Source organism: Chiloscyllium plagiosum, unplaced genomic scaffold, assembly GCF_037043375.1.
Source record: "Chiloscyllium plagiosum isolate Xiang-an unplaced genomic scaffold, Cpla_swu_hap1 HiC_scaffold_39, whole genome shotgun sequence".
Taxonomy (NCBI): Eukaryota; Metazoa; Chordata; class Chondrichthyes; order Orectolobiformes; family Hemiscylliidae; genus Chiloscyllium; species Chiloscyllium plagiosum.
In genome coordinates, this window is record NW_028270177.1 from 50,180,326 (window position 1) to 50,197,874 (window position 17,549).

A 17,549-nucleotide genomic window follows, 5' to 3' on the forward strand; every position below is an offset into this window, starting at 1 on the left:
TTGCCAACAACATCACCTACGCTGCACATTTCGCCACACCACCCTCTACATAATCATTTACGCTACGTGTTCCGCCCATTCTGCCCCACAGCTGTCAGTGCAGCAAGCACTTCCACTCCACAATGACGCCACTCACATGAACATCGCTGACACGCCCACAATGGATCCCACAGTCACCACCTCCACCCCGGAAGCCTGGGATGAGCATCATTTCAATAAATGGCGTCACCGCAGTCCCTCCATGTTGCTGCCAACTCCAGTTACAATCTCCACCCGCACTTCCAGATCCAGCCCTCAGCCAGTTCCTAGATCCCAGCCCTGCCGAGTTTTGACTATCCTTGCAGACATCCTGCTCACGGAACATGAACGATCAGTCCTCAGCAAAGGCCTTACCTTCATCCCTTTCCGCTCCTGTGTAGAAAATTCAACATGTGCTGTGACATCGAACACTTCATCCGCCGCCTCTGCTTCTGAGCTTATGTTCTCCATCAAGACTTCTGTACACCTTCTGCGGACCTCTTCGCCCACCTCCAACACATCCCATCCAGCTGCACACCCTGTGCCGGTCGTTTACACTCCCTAGAACTCTTACTTCCACCTGCAGCTGGGCATTGACCATCTCAACCTGTCCAACCTTCGCAGCAACATCAACCTCTCACCCTCACAACATACAGCACTCCACTCCCTCTGGTCCCACCCCAACCTCACCACAAAAGCTGCGGACAAGCGGGGTGCAGTGGTAGTTTGGCGCACTGACTTCTACACCACTGAAGCCAAGCGCCAACTTGAAGACACTTCGACCAACTACCACTTCGACCATGACCTGACCTCCCGACACCGAACCATCATCTCAGAGGATCTCCCACTCTCAGCTTTCAAACTCATAGTTCAGCAACACCACAACACCTGGTTCTAACTCCTTCTTAAGATCTACAAGACTAAGGACACCAGGTCACAGCCTGTTTCTAACCAACCAAATTCATTTCCACGTACTTCGACAAAGTCTTATGCATTCTGATCCATTAACATCCCACAAACATTCGGGAAATCACTGACGCATGCCAACTCCTCCAAGACTTCCGTTTCCCTGGGACACAATGTCTCATGTTCACGGTGGACACCCAATCACCATACACGTCTATCTGCCACGATCAAAGCCTCCAAGCCCTCTGTTTCTTCCTCACCCGACGTCCCCACCAGTACCCTTCCACTGACATTATAAACGATTTCGCTGAACTGGTCCTCATCCTCAACATTTTTTCCATTGAATCCTCTCACTTCCTCTCGATGAAAGTGGTACCCATAGGCACCCTCATGTTGCCCAGCTATGCCTACATCTTTATCGGTTTCGCGGAATAGTCTACCTTCCACAGTTATACTGTCACCACTCCCCACCTTTTCCTCTGCAAAATTGATCACTGCATCGACGCCACGCGCAGGTTGAGCAGTTCATCAACTTCACTAATTCATTCTCCCCCAACCTTCAATTCAACTGGGCCATCTCAGACACATCCCTCCACTTTCCGGACCTCTCCATCTCTATCAACAGTGACTTACTTAACATTGACATTTTCTACAAACACGCTGACTCCAACAGCTAACTCACTACACCACCACCCACCCTGCCTCCTGCAAAAATGCTAGCCGGTATTCCCAATTCCTCCATCTCTGCAACATGTGTTCCCAGGACGAGCAGTTCCATCACAGAATATACCAGAAGGCCTCATTCATTCAAGACCGCAATTTCCATCCCCACATATTTGATTATGCTCTCCAAAGCACCACATCCATATCTCTCTCTACCGTCCTCAAACCCAACCCTTCCAAGTGCAACAAGGACAGAACACACACACCCCACCCCGATCCTCAACTTCCATCTCTCAACCTCCATAAACATCGTATAACCTTCAGCCATTTCTGCCATCTAAAAACGGACCCCACCACTAGAGATACATTTTGCTCCTCATCCGGATCCACTTTCTGTAAAGACCATTCCCTCCGTGACTGCATCGTCAGGCCCACATCCATCAAAGTTTCACCTGCATTCCACAGGTGTCACTTACTATATCCGTTGCTCCCGATGCAGACGCTTACTCGCAGAGCTCTTCACAGAACACCTCCTGGACACTCGCATCAACCGACCACACCACCACGTGACCGAACACTTCTCCCCCATCCTTCTCCATCGAGGTCATGCAGGTCCTGGGCCTCCTCCAACGCCAACCCTCGAACACGCAACGCCTGGAGGAACACATCTCATCTTCCGCCTTAGAACCCTCCAACCCAATGGTATAAATGCGGATTTAACCAGTTTCCTTATTTCCCCCGCCCCCACCTTAACCCAGTTCCAAAATTCCACATCATCACACCCTTAAGAGCTGTTCAACCTGTCCATCTTCCTTTCCACATATCCACTCCAGCCTTCCCTCCGATCTATCACCATTAACCCTACCTCCATCCACCGATTGCACTATCAGCAACCTTGTCCCCCAGCGCCATGTCTCAATCCCCGTGTTTTCCAGCCTTATTTCTGATGAAAGGCTTTTGCCAGAAATGTTGATTTTCCTGTTACTCGGATGCTGCCTGACCTGCTGTGCTTTTCCACCTAGTTTTCTACCCAATTCAAAAAAACATGCTGCTGATCCAGTTCTACATCATTCTCCTGATCTCTCCTATACATTTAATCTCTAGAAATCCTTATTTCTTTTCAGTGTATTGTGTTCCACAGCCTTATGTGGGAGAGACATTACCAGCTTCACCAGTCTCTGTTTGCAGATACTCAGTCTCACCTCAATGCTGAGTGGCCGGCCTGTATTTAATACTGTGGTTTCCGACATCCCAGTCCAGGGAATTATCATTCCTGCTTCCAATCTGTCTCGTCCTGACAGAGTTTTATATGTTTCACTGAGACCCCCACCCATTTTCGTCAACTCCAAGGAATACAGTTCCATTCGACCCAAGCTCTGCCCCCACAACAAGCCTGTCATTCGAGAGATCTGTCTGGTTGTCCTTCGCTGCACTCCCTCAATATCATGATTGTCCTTTATTGGTTTAGCAGGCCCAAACTGCACCAGCTCTGCGCAATTTTCAGATAAGGTCTCACCAAGGCTCCGTACAGATGCAGTAAGACATCCTTAGTCCTGGATTCAAAACTATTTGAAATGAAGATCAACACCCCATTTCTCTTCCTAACTGTTTTCTGGCCCTGCCATTTTGTTTTCTGCGACTCGTGTACAGGGAGATCCAGATCATTTTCACTGTTACTTCTTGAGCCTGTGTACACTGGTCAGTGTGTTATTGCTATTCCCTACATTGACTTTTAGCTTCAGAACATGGATCTCGGAGTTCTGTACAGAAGGATCAAAAAAGCATTACTAGTGCATTCATTCAGCAAGATTTCCTACATAGTCCCTTTTAAAATGGTAGGTTGCCATCCTTTTTCCTCCCACCAAAGCACTCAAACACCACAACTACCCACTTTCTTGTCATCTGCTCCTCATATTCTCTTCATTGCTCTTCATCTTCATTTGTCTATTCACTCCAATTGTCTCAATCTCCTTTGAATGTGTGTGTGTGTGTCTGTGTATGTATGTGTGTGTCTGTGTGTATGTATACGTATGCATGTACATGGGAGCCTATGATCTTGCATTTCATTGCATCACACAATTATTTGAAATGCACTGCGTATAGTTGTGGCACAAACACTGATCCCTGCGATATGCTGCGAGCCTCCGTGTGCAAAAAAGGGGTCAATTTTAATTCTCATACACTAGAGAAAGAGAAAGCTCACACTTCCATTCTGGATGACTTCATTATGTGTAAATCGATTCCCTGCAAATGAAGGCTATCGTAATTTTTACCTTCCCCTGTTTGGATATGTTTTTTTCACTTCTTTTTCCACGAACATACTGTGTCGATCCTTTAAATGTCCACCTGAATCTGTAACTATACCACATACACTTTTTCCCCATTGTTAATAGTGACAAGTAACGTCTTCAAGCAAAGCATTTCTAAATTATGACTTCCCTTGCATAAATGCAGAATCATTCTTTTGATGCTTGCTATTGCTGCCTCAGTGAGCAATAACACATTCACTATATTAGATTCCAATAAATTTCCTCCTGTGGATGACAAGTTAACTGGATTGTCGATCTTCATTCTCTCCCGGCTTCCCTTCTTAAATCGTTGGAATGCATTGTAACCTTGCAATATTGAATTATCCCAACACCCACAGACGATTCTGAACTAGAATATTATTTGCACAAGCCACTACACATGGCAGCACAGAGAAACTATGAAGAGCAGAGGACATATCACCTGCACAGCGTACGTAAGGAAGGGTGGTGACCCAATAAATGTAACTGGCAGATTTCTCAGCAACAAACCCCCCAAAAAAAGCAAATGCACCCAAAACCCTAGGCACTTTGTCCTATATCAAAGACATGTCAGAAACGGCTGCCAGACTGCTCAGATCTCTTGGCATCATACTAATCTTTAAACCCACCAATACACTAACGCGGCAACCAATGAGATTAAAAGCCTCGATATAAACAACAAGAAAAACGAACGTCATTTACAAACATCTTGCCAGAACTGTTACAATGATTACATTGGAAAAAAATGAGAGAAATCTAGCCAACAGGATACACGAACATCAACAAGCCACAAAAAATCATAACCCCCTATCACTAGTATCTTGACATACAAATGAGGAAACAACATTTCGACTGGGACAACACATTCATCCTCGGACAAGCCAAAGATAGAGACACACGAGAATTCCGAGCAACATGGTTTTCCAACCGGAACTCGATTAACAAACACATCATTTTGAACTCCATCTGCCACCCTCTGAGAAAAAGAAAAGAAAATGACACCGCAAACGCACGAAGTGACATCAAGACGAGGAAATGACATCACCAACCCAAGGAAACCTGAACTCATAAATGGTTGGAGGGACATAACACCAGCTCTTCACCGGAGGCTCACTGATGATATAACCTAGAATGGTGATGAAACGGCTGAAAATGAACCTTCCTGGTGAGCGAGCAAACTTATATCCAGAACCTCAACCTGAGCTCCAAATCTTCTCACAACTATATAAGTTAAATTGTTTAGGTAAATTCCAACTGTTGTGAAAACATAGCGGCCAAGCTGAGGTAGTTGTTTCACAGGCAAATGTTGCATACGTTCACGTTTCCTGTACACCTTTTTCCTGCTCGGTGCTTGCTAGCGTTCACTCTCCGCTTCTTAACAAATGTGTACTATCGCCAAATGCATTGCAGAAATTCACCAAAGCTCATTAGCTAGCACTTTCCAAACAAACGACCTCTTCCATCCAGAAGGACAAGGGCAGCAGGAACTTGGGAACACCACGAGTTGCACGTTCCCCTCCAAGCGACTCACAACCCTGAGTTGGAAATAAACCGCCGTTCCTTCATCGTAGCTGGGTCAAGATCCTGGAATTCCCTACCTACCAGCATTGTGGATCAATCCACAGTAAGAGGAATGCAGCGATTCAAGAAAGCAGCTCATAACCGCCTTTTCAATGGCAAATAGGGATGGGCTATTAATGCTGGACAGCCAGCGACGCTCGTTTCCCACAAATGAAAAGAAAAATCGAATAGCTTCCTCCGGTTACTGAACACACGATAGGCTGAGACGGACAAACACAGGCGTTCAGTGGGCATGCACAGACAAACCTTCAAAGGCATGAGTCAAAACTCCTGAGACATCCATGTCCAACACGGAAAACGACACGGGACACACGGGAGGTGAACAACAGCTAGACACACACAATTTCATGGTTTCTGAGCTTCACAATGCTAGCATTCAATCCATTATGGAGCAAAACTTCGAGGCCAAGGAAACGTAAAGAGAAACGGAAATATTCATATGTAAGATAGAAATATACAATTACATAACTGGCAACATGATGTGGCAATATGGGGCGATAGAAAAGAGTGCGACGAACTATACGAGTTACACCCTCAAAAAGCACGAATAAGAACGTTGAGTAAATGCATTTTCAGAATAGCTGAAATGGTTTGTTGCATCCAATTCTGAATCTCCATCACAGAACCAGCCCAGACCCTATAAATTGGGATAATGTCACAGCTCAGCATGAAGAACTGTGCAAATTATGGCCGTCTATTGCTCAATAAACTTAACGATCTGCCCAGCATGGGGAGTAATACAAACCTTTCTCAGTATATTGCTGCTATACTTGCAGTGGATATCTGTCGAGCGTGGGAAGAATTGCAGCGACATTGCGAGTGACAGTAAATGAGGCTGTGACAAATTAATATCTCTGTATCTGCATGCGTCAGCTCAAAGGAAGGGGTTTTGCATGTGAGTGTGTGTGTCTGCGCGCGCGCGACGATTGATGTGAAGGCCATTGTTTGACAAGTAATACACATGGAGGAACTCAGGTTACATCTGAACAATTGGCAGAAGTTTGGATAATTGACAGCAAGAGACCGAGGGATGGTTCATTTACAGATGTATGGCTTTCTTGAGAATATGAAAATAAGGGCACTGCCAGACCCAATTGCAACATAAATCAATCCTCACAGGAATGATGGATGGAATGGATTTTGGTGTAAATTCGGATTGGAGCCATGGAGTATCGACTCAGTGGCATCTGCTGGTTTGAAGCTGGGAGTGTTAGCAGCAGATTATTGCTATCATTGAGAAGGTATTTCATAGCTCAAGGTTCACATAGCAGATGGGATGAGCCAGTGATGTATAATCAGTAACTGTTAGTAGTGAAAATCAGGACTGATCAAAATATGTGTCGTGTATCAGTTCATGGACAAAGGGATCATCACAGTTGCAACTCGTCTATTTCAGTCTAAGAGGTTTGGCCCGGGATGGGATGGAAGAGAGGAAGGAAATAGGACCAGTAACCAGAACAGAAGATGGTGGACTCCTTGATCTTACTACGTAAATAACAAGAGCATTTGGTACAATGAATTTTGTTACACAGCTGAAACTGAGAGTGAACTTAAAGATCCACGAGGGACACTGCCAGAAGCAAAGAGCAAAAGAGTGAATGCACACATCCATGATGCAGTAAGGGGCGGCTTGGGGAGGAAATATCTGGAATCAGAGTCACAGCAATAACAACAAAAATAAGCAGAGAAGAATCAATGAAATGAAGAGTATTACCATCAAACACGGTTTACAGAATTAATGACTGAACAGCGAGACTTACCAGGGACACCAACGATAGCCAGGATTGGATAATAGAAATACTGAATAATGTAAAGTGCATATTCAATTCGACGTGATGGTGACCATTTATCATAACATCTAGAAAGCCACCAAATATCCTTGTATAAACCTCTGCCCATTTTTGGAAAATTCCAGGCTAATGTTCTCAGGTTCTGATCCATCATTGGAACATTGCAATTGAATGTTCTCAGAATCTGATCTCTCCTCCCCTCTCTCTGGAGATGCTGCTCCCTGTAACTGCTGTTGGTGATGCTCCCGGTCATAGTATGGGATAATCCATTGAATGGAGCCTATTTATGATTAAAAGCTAGAAACCCACCACTGGGATAATTAGAATCCGTGGAGACTGTCCTTAATCACAGTCACTGAACAAACAGGTTCAGTTAAACTCTTCCTTACATCACTTTTTTAATCCCAATAGAAAGGAACATTTACTAAATCCACATGGATTGGATGAGTGTTTCTGACGGATGGACCATATATCTTTCAATCCTTTAAATCTTTATCCCCTGCTTGTTTGAGTAGTGCCATAACACTGCAGGTTGCATATATTCCATGCTGTTTGTAAAAGGAGATAGGGATAAAATAACAGACCAGCTGCATCAGATGACTGAGGGGAAATTTCGAGGCACCATAATCCAGGCTACAAGATTGATTGCCCACTGACTTTGTGTAATGCTGCTCCTGGTTTTAATTGCCCTTTTATCAAGTCGTTCCATTACCTTAAGAAATCATTCAGAGTCTCGAGACTGATGCTCAGGAACATGAGCAAGCAATTCTTTCCTCTTGTGTCTGTTACAGAGAGACATGAGAAGGCCATTGGCCTCTCAAAGCGGTTACACTGAGAAAGGAGGAGGCCAATTAGCCACATCGTGCCTGCCACAGAAGGAAAGGAGGAGGATATTCAGTCGTTTGAGCCTGTTACACAGGGGCAGGTGGGGGTTATTATGTTTCTTGTGCCTGTGGTGCAGTAATTGTTAGTTTTAAGATATTTATGCTGAAGAAGAGTCCAGATGGAGTTGCTGACGTTCTAAATTGAGTCAGGCCAATTTTGAACATTTCAGCCAAGGACTTTGAAAAGTTACTTGGGACAAGCTCAGGAAAGTGGGAGGCCTTCACAAATGAGATCAGAGCTTACTGATAGTATGCTCCTGTTTATAAGGAGATCAAAGCTGGTAGTGTAGGGGATGCTCGATAGCGAGCAAAATTGAGGCTGTGGTTCATTAAGGAAAGGAAGCATATCTTTGGTCTGGACAGCAGGGAACAGAATCTATCAAGGAGTACAAGGGCAGTAAGTTATTACTCAAGAGAGAAATCAGGGTGGGATAATGCAATTATGAGCTATTTTGACAAATAGGGTAATGGAGAATCCAAAGAGATTCTACAAATTCATTAAGGTCAAATGAGTAACCAATGAAGGAACACGGCTTGTTCAGCAGGTGATGGTGAGAAACTAACGGAATATTTTGCATAAATATTTACTGTGAAGAAGAACACGGAAGCGGGAGAACTTGCAAAATAAATAGTGACATCTTGAAGACTGACTATATTCTAGAAGAGGAGATGCTGGATGTTTTAAAATGCATAAAGAGGGATAAATCCCGAGGACTTGATCAGGGTGCACTCAAGAATTATGAGGAAAGTTAAGACATTGACTGTTTGGCTGAGGTGCTGGAAGACTGGAGGATGGCTCACGTTGAGTCATGTGTTCAGAAAGGTGATAAGGAAAACCCAGATATCTATATACTGGTGAGCCTGACTTTGATGGTGTGTAAGTTGTTCGAGGAGATAATAAGGGATAGGATTTTTGTGTGTTTGGAAAATTCAGGACTGATTGGAAATCCTTAAAATAGCTTTGGGCATGGGAAATCGAGTCTCACGAACTTGAATAGTTTTTTTTTCTGAAGAAGTGATGGAGACGATTGACCAGGCAAAGCAGTGGAGTTTGACCACATGCACTTCGGTAAGGTGCACTATAAGATTCCTCATGGTAAACTGGTTAGCAATTTCGATCACATAGAATCCAGAGAGAGCTGAAGGTAATTGAGCAGAAGATAAGTGATAGAGGTGGTGGTGGATGAATTTTTATGGACTGCAAGCTTATGCCCAGCAGTGTTCCGCAAAATTCCAATGGATTTTGTCATTTATATTAATGATTTTGATGTGAATACCATAGGAATGATTGGTGAATTTGCAGATAACACTGAAATTGATGGTGCCGTGGATATTGATGGTTCCATCGGCGTACAACAGGACCTTGATCAGATTGGCAGAAGTTGGACAGATGGACTTTATTTTTGACAAACGGAATTTGTAGCATTTCGGCAAGTCAAGTCAGGGCAGCACTTCACATGTAGGGACCGCAGAAGTGTTGCCAAACATAGGCATGTTATTAGAAATTATACATGCCCAGCAATGTGGAAACTGGACTTGTAGTCCACCGAGCCCACACTGACCCTCCAAATAGCTGGATTAGTATGGTGTTAGAAAAGGACTGCAGGTCAGTCAGCATCTGAGGAGCAGTAAAATTAAAGTTTCGGGAAAAAGTCCTTAATCAGCAATCAACCAGTGTTCGTGATGACGGGCTTTCGCCCAACACTTCGATTTTCCTGCTCCTTGGACGCTTTCTGACCTGTTGTGCATTTACATCGCCACTTTAATCTCGACTCTAATGTCCAGCATCTGCAGTAACAACTTCTGCCTCCAAATAGCTTGCCACCAGGCACACCCATACGTTACCCCGGGAACTCTACATTTCCCAAGGTTAATTCACATCACCTGCACGTCACAAGATGCTGCAGCGCAATTTAAAAAGACCATTGCACTGAAACTGCGCATTTTTGGTCTGTGGTAGGAAATCCAAGCTCCGACAGGAAAACCACGTAGACACGGGAAGTATATAAATCCCACACAGACAATCACCCCAGAGTGGAACTGAATCCAGGCCCTTGGTGCTTGGAGCCCACAGCGCGATCCATTGAGCCACCGTGCCACTCCAGTGACCAGCTCAGTGTGACTGCATTCTCCCATTTTCTCTGGAAACTTCACATCATTTCAGATGATGTCGAATCCCAGTGGGGTACCTCCGACATAATCTGCTTTTCCCGCAAACGAGAGATCATTTCCCCAAAATGAAACTCAGATTGACAGGGTGTAGGTAACCCATCTTCTGTATGTCTGCCCTCACTCCTTTCCCTCCTTCCGAAATCAAGTCATTCATTACTATTGCCGCATGCAAGATAATTGCCAATCTAAAATAAAACATATCACTGCAGATGCTGGAGATCTGAAATAAAAACAGTTCTGATGAAGAGCGCCCAGATTTGAAATGCTGACTATGTTTTCTTCCGACAAATGCTGCCAGACTCACTGAGTTTTACCAACAGTCTAATTCTGTGCTTATATCATGCACAAAATCTGCCCTGCAATTTTGCTTTCTATATACAACATCCACCAGATTTGTTTTTCCTTGCAATTTTTAAACTCCAGGCAAACTGTTTGTGTGTAATCAGAGCACCGTTGTCTTTGGTGAGATTAATGGTAGATTAATGAGATGTTCCCTGACAACTTTCTTGATGCTATGATATTCTCGTTGCCTCTTATTGGGTTCTTCTCAAGGGGAATGGTCAGATTCTCACTGGGTCTTCCCTTATGCTGGCAAAGTGGAGAAGGACAATGATCTCCCTACAACGTTGTACATTCCTCCCGATGATTGAGCATGCTCTAACCCAGAAGGCAACTACAGAGCAGGCACACATGGTCTGGTGTCATGGTCCCCAATTCTGTTTCTGGAGAAAGTGGAAGTCCTGCCTGTTACCCTCCCCACCTTGGAGGAGCCCCATGCCTCTGTTCACATTGCGACTTTGAGGAGGGCATTAATATCCCTCTGCCTGCCGTATGAAGGCTCAATATCAGGGGTTGTGCAGCGAAGCAGCGCAAGGACTTTGCTTGTCCAAGCACACTTTGGGCTTTCAAAGATGGCACTGTTTCCCGGGATGCTGAATAATTACAGGCTCTCCGGTGAGTGGTGGGGTTGCTCTTGGAATGGAGTATAGTATGAGTTGGGGCAAATCCAACGTGATTCTCACTGTGACGGTTGGAACACCAATTAATGTTGAGTGTTTGGTGAAATCCCCTTCGTCTCACGGTGGGAATCTCCCTGCAAACTTAACAGAACTGGCACCTCCCATAAAAAAGATTAATTCATAAGAACATTAGGAATAGGACCACGCTTGATACTGCTCCACCATTCAATAAGGCCATGGCGGATCTTTTAATTGAATCAGCTCCATTTCCCCGCCCTCTCCTCATTACCCTTATTTCCTTCACTATTCTAAAATCTGCGTTCGTTTACAATCAGCGAACCAGCATAGACTTCTTCAAGAATCAAGGTAAACCATACATTCAGGTTGGGATGTTCCCTCTCAACTGAGTCCTGAATCTGCGCCCCGCTCATTTTGCAGTTATTCCACTTAGTTATACTTTCACCCAACAGTGCACGCTACCAATTGTAATCCACAATTTCCCTGCTTCTATTTTATCTATTCCCTTCATAATTTTACCTTTCTATAAGATCTTCATTCATTCTTTTAAATTCCAATGAGAATAGTCCCAGCCAACTTGATCTCACCTCATTGTTCAACATTCTCGACTCTAGAATCAACAAAGCAAAAATTGTCTGCACCCCCTACCATGCCTGTGCACTCATTCTGAAGTAAGGGAACCAATACTGTACACAGTAATCCGGGTGCGGCCTCTCCAAAACTGTATAGAACTACAACCTCCCTGTTTGTTAACTGCATCCTATAAGGAATAAAGAATAATATTCAAGTTGTCTTCCGAATTTCTGCAAACCAACGTTGTGTGCCCAAAGAACAGATACCTTCCTTTGCATAACAGCATGCTGCATTTTCTTCCTCGTTTAACAGCCATGTTTACAGTTATTCCGAAAAAAATTGATAACCTAATATTTGCCAACATTGTCCTCCGTCTGCAAGACCTCTACCCACTCATTTAAACTATTTATATCTCACAGCAGACGTTCAGTGACCTCTACATATTTTGCTCTACAACTCAGTTTCATCTGCAAACTTTGTCACAGTCGGAATCACCAGTCTGTACACAAGCTGACGCGGGGAGAGGTCATTTTGGTGTTGGATCTTAGCAATGAGTCAGGACAGGTGTCAGATCTCACGGTGGGAGAACACTTTGGTGACAATGACAAAAACTGCCTCACATTTACCATAACCTTGGAGAGACAAAGGAACAGTTTCCAAGGGAAGATATTTAATCGGGGAAAAGGAAATTATGATGCTATCAGACAGGAATTGGGAAGAAAAGATTGGGGCTGGAGATGTGTTGCTGGAAAAGCGCAGCAGGTCAGGCAGCATCCACGGAACACGAGAATCGACGTTTCGGGCATAAGCCCTTCTTCAGGAATGAGGAAAGTTTGTCCAGCAGGCTAAGATAAAAGGTAGGGAGGAGGGACTTGGGGGAGGGGCGTCGGAAATGTGATAGGTGGAAAGAGGTCAAGGTGAGGGTGATAGGTCAGACTGGGGTGGGGGCGGAGAGGTCGGGAAGAAGATCTCAGGTTAGGAAGGCGGTGCTGAATTTGATGGATTTGACTGAGACAGGGTGGGGGGAGGGGAAATGAGGAAACTGGTGAAATCCGAGTTCATCCCTTGTGGTTGGAGGGTTCCTAGCCGGAAGATGAGGCGTTCTTCCTCCAACCGTCGTTTTGTTGTGGTCTGACGATGGAGGAGTCCAAAGACCTGCATATCCTTGGTGGAGTGGGAGGGGGAATTGAAATGTTGAGCTACAGGGTGGTTGGGTTGGTTGGTCCGGGTGTCCCAGAGGTGTTCTCTGAAACGCTCCGCAAGTAGCCGGCCTGTCTCCCCAATATAGAGGAGGCCACATCGAGTGCAGAGGATGCAATAGATGATATGTGTGGAGGTGCATGTGAATCTGTGGCGGATATGGAAGTTTCCTTTGGGGCCTTGGAGGGAGGTGAGGGGGGAGGTGTGGGCGCAAGTCTTGCACCTCCTGCGGTTGCAGGGGAAGGTGCCGGGAGTGGAGGTTGTGTTGGTGGGGGGTGTGGATCTGACGAGGGAGTCACGGGGGGAGTGGTCACGGAGGAAGAACGCCTCATCTTCCGGCTAGGAACCCTCCAACCACAAGGGATGAACTCGGATTTCACCAGTTTCCTCATTTCCCCTCCCCCCACCCTGTCTCAGTCAAATCCATCAAATTCAGCACCGCCTTCCTAACCTGAGATCTTCTTCCCGACCTCTCCGCCCCCACCCCAGTCTGACCTATCACCCTCACCTTGACCTCTTTCCACCTATCACATTTCCGACGCCCCTCCCCCAAGTCCCTCCTCCCTACCTTTTATCTTAGCCTGCTGGACAAACTTTCCTCATTCCTGAAGAAGGGCTGATGCCCGAAACGTCGATTCTCCTGTTCCCTGGATGCTGCCTGACCTGCTGCGCCTTTCCAGCAACACATCTCCAGCTCTGATCTCCAGCATCTGCAGACCTCACTTTCTCCTCAAAGAAAAGATTGGGAGCAATTGTTGCACAGAAAGGGCAAAACAGACATGTGGAAACTATTTAAGGAGCAGTTATTGCGAGTGATGCAAAAATTTGTTCCTCTGAGACAGGTAAGAAGGGGTAAGATTAAGGAATCTTGGATGACGAGACCAGAGGAGCTTCTCATCAAAAAGAAGAAGGCAGCTTACGTAAGGTGGAGGAAACAAGGATCTAGCACAGCATGAGAGGATTACAGGCTTGCTACAAAGGAGCTCAGAAATGGACTGAGGAGGGTCACAAGGATTTGGCAGGAAGGGTTAGGGAGAACCCAGATGCCTTTTATACATATGTGAGAAATAAGAAAACGAACAGGGAGAATGTAGGGCCGGACAGGGATAGCGTAGGGAGCTTATGCTTGGAGTCTGAGCAGATAGGGGAAGCCCTAAATGAGTTTTGCTTCAGTTTTCACTGACGAAAGGAGCTCGTTGTGAATGAGAACTTTGAGGAACTGGGAAATAGGTTTGAACACATCAAGATTAATGAAGTTCATGTGTTGGAAATCTTGGCAAACATTAAGATTGATAAGACCCCAGGACTAGACCTGATTTTTCCTGGGTTGCTAAGCCTCTGGCTAAGTAGATTGCTTCCTCACTCTCCAACGGAGTCGAACTAGAGGATTGGAGGGAGGCGAATGTTGTTCTATTTTCAAGAAGTCAATAGGGAAATCCCTGGCAATTACAGACCTGTCAGACTTACGTCTGTGGTCAGCAAGGTTTTGGAAAGCTTTTTCTAGTTTTTATAAATGGCTTGGATGAGGAAGCCTGAGGGGTGGGTCAGTAAATTTTCCAATGACACAAAGGTTGAAGGTTCCATTGTTATTTTCGAGAGCTATTGCAGGCTGCAGCGTGAAATGGGCAGGATGCAGAGCTGGGCTGAAAAACAGCAGATGGAGTTCAACCTGGATAATTGCGAGGTGATGCATTTTCGAAGTTCGAACTTGAATGCTGAGTATAGGAATAAAGACAGGATTCTTGGCAGTGTGGAGGAATGGAGGGATCTGGTGTTCAAGTGCATAGATCTCTCAAAGTTGTCACCCAAGTGAATAGAGTTTTAAAGAAATCATGTAATGTTTTGGCTTTTATTAGCAGAGGGCGTCTAGATTAAGAGCCGCGATGTTTTGCTGCAGCTCTACAAGACCCGCACGAGACCACACTTGGAATATTGTGTCCTGTTCTGGTCGCTCTAATATCGGAATGATACGGAGGCTTTGGACAGGGTGCAACGAAGGTTTACAAGGATGCTTTCTCGACTGTAGCGCTTGTCTAACAAAGAAAGGTTGACTAAAATTGGACTTTTCTCTCTAGAGAGAAGATGGAAGAGACGTGACCTGACCAAGGTATAAAAGGTAATGCAGAGGCATGGATAGAGTCAATAACCAGAGACTTTTCCCTCGGGGAGGATTGACTGGCAGGAGATGTCATAGTTTTAAGGAATTAGGAGAAAAGTATGGAGGAAGTGTCAGAGGTCGATGCTATACAGAGAAGTTTGTGAATGCAAGGAATGCGTTGCCAGCGGTGGTGGTGGAAGCGGAATCATTTGGGACAGTTAAGCGACTGCTGAACATGCACATGTACAGCAGTGAAATGGGGGAAAATAGGTTAGCTTAAATTGTTTCAGATTGGGAATAGTCCCAGCACAACATCGTGTGCCGAAGGGCCTGTTTTGTGCCGTACTTTTTTATGTTCTATGTTCTATCTATGCAATACCTTGATCACTTGAAGTAAATCCTCTTTACAATCTTAGAGATATCATCCTTTGTTCGGAAATCTACCCTAAATCACCTTCCATTTTGTATGACATTCACAAATATAAAATCTGCTGGATGTTCAGTGCCAAAATTGGTAACCCTGTCAACACGTCTGTCGAATGAAAATATCCATGCTTCAATCCCATTTGAGAATATAAAACACATTGACATAGAGCGCCTTTCACTCAGCTTTTTAAATGATTAATTCCTGATCCATTGTCATCTTTATTCCTCATATTGACCCGGCCTGGAATCAAGCTGACACCGTCGTACTCACAGAAACATGCCTGCTGGGTAATCTTTCATGAATCACTATCACCATCCCTGTGTAAAATCTGGCCCCGTCTGGCAAGACAGACCAATCAGTGGTGGGGACACCAAGGGATACAGTCAGAAAGGGAGTCACCCTGGTATTCCCCAACATTTATTCCACAACTCCGGAAACCTCAAGTTAACAGGACACAGGTAGTCAATGTAATAGCTTGATGATGAACATCTACTGCCTCCCCACCACCCCGCTTTGATAATTCAGTTCCTCTAAATGTTAAAAACAAATCAGAGGAAACAGCGAGGGTGACAAGGATACAGGACGTGCTCTTGGTGTGGTTCTTTAATGTATTTAACCAGAGTGTCTCCGCAGGCCCACCAATTGTTGAGGAGGACTGGGCCTCACATATACAGCAGCCAGACTCTGCGACGTGATGGGGATTCAAAAAGAGGGAAAAAATTCACACCAAACTACATATCACAGAAAGATCTGTCCCGAACGGTGTCTGTAGGAGCAGCCAGCACACAATCATACTTCAAAAGGGCGAAGCAAATGGAAACTGGGCGTCCATGGGCCACTGTGGGCAATCAGAAGTTGCAGCATCAATGCCCTTATCTTCATCATAATGTCAGAAGTGGGCTTTCCACTGATGGTTCTAAAATATTCAGCACCATTCAGAACGACACCGATGCTGAAGCCAACTACTCAATCCATCAATAATTTTGAACAGGAACAGAATGAGGCGTTTCATCCGTTCGAGTCTGTTACTCAGAAATTGGAACAGGCTTTTAAACTCTTATAGATGTTGCACAGGAAACGGAAGGGCACATTCAGCCTTTATGAACAGCCACACAGGAAAACTGTTTACTGAGCCAGCGGCAGGGATAAAATAGTGACTAATCAGTGCTTATCAGCTTAACACCAAATAAAAACTGCAGTGACACAGTGACCACTGCTGTTGTCTTCACTACTTTCAAAGAATATCAACGGTTCCCAGAAATGGAATAAATGTGTTCTAACTAAATTTAAAATGAAACTAAGATAGACAGGAACTGAAGTTACCAAGAGGAGCTATAAAATCTGTAAATTGATAAGCAATGTACAACAAATTGGTAGATAAAATATAGTGTGGGTAACTGTGAATCTGTCTTTTTTCATGAAGATTAAACGTCTGTCTATTACATAAATGGAGAGGGATTACAAGGCATAATGAATCATTGAGTATTGGAGGGTTTGCTCTGATCCATTTAGAGTTGGGAAGTGTCGCTCCATCTGCCTGATGGTCTGCTCTCTTATCTTTCCTGTGGCCCCATTGCTGTCAGTACAAATGGGATATTCTGAAGTATTTGGTTAGCGGTGGGGAGTGGTGATGGGTTGCGTGTTTTGAACCGTGTACCAAGGGCAGAGCCTTCATCTGGAAGACTATCATTTCTTCCTATCTGGAGACCCGAACACGATCAAAATGTCTGACTGATTTTGAATAAAGAATCCATGTCTGCTGGCAGGACAATGAGTATTCACGAACTTGATATGCTGTGCATGGACCCTCTCCAACATTAAAGGAGTGAGAGATGGAGGCTCCCAACACAGGAATGAGAATTAAATACATTTCCAGAACAGCTGAAACGGTTAGATATATCACATTCTCAATCCACTTCCCAGAGCCAACCCAGACACCTAAAACCCGGAGGAGATATCTGTTCATCATAGC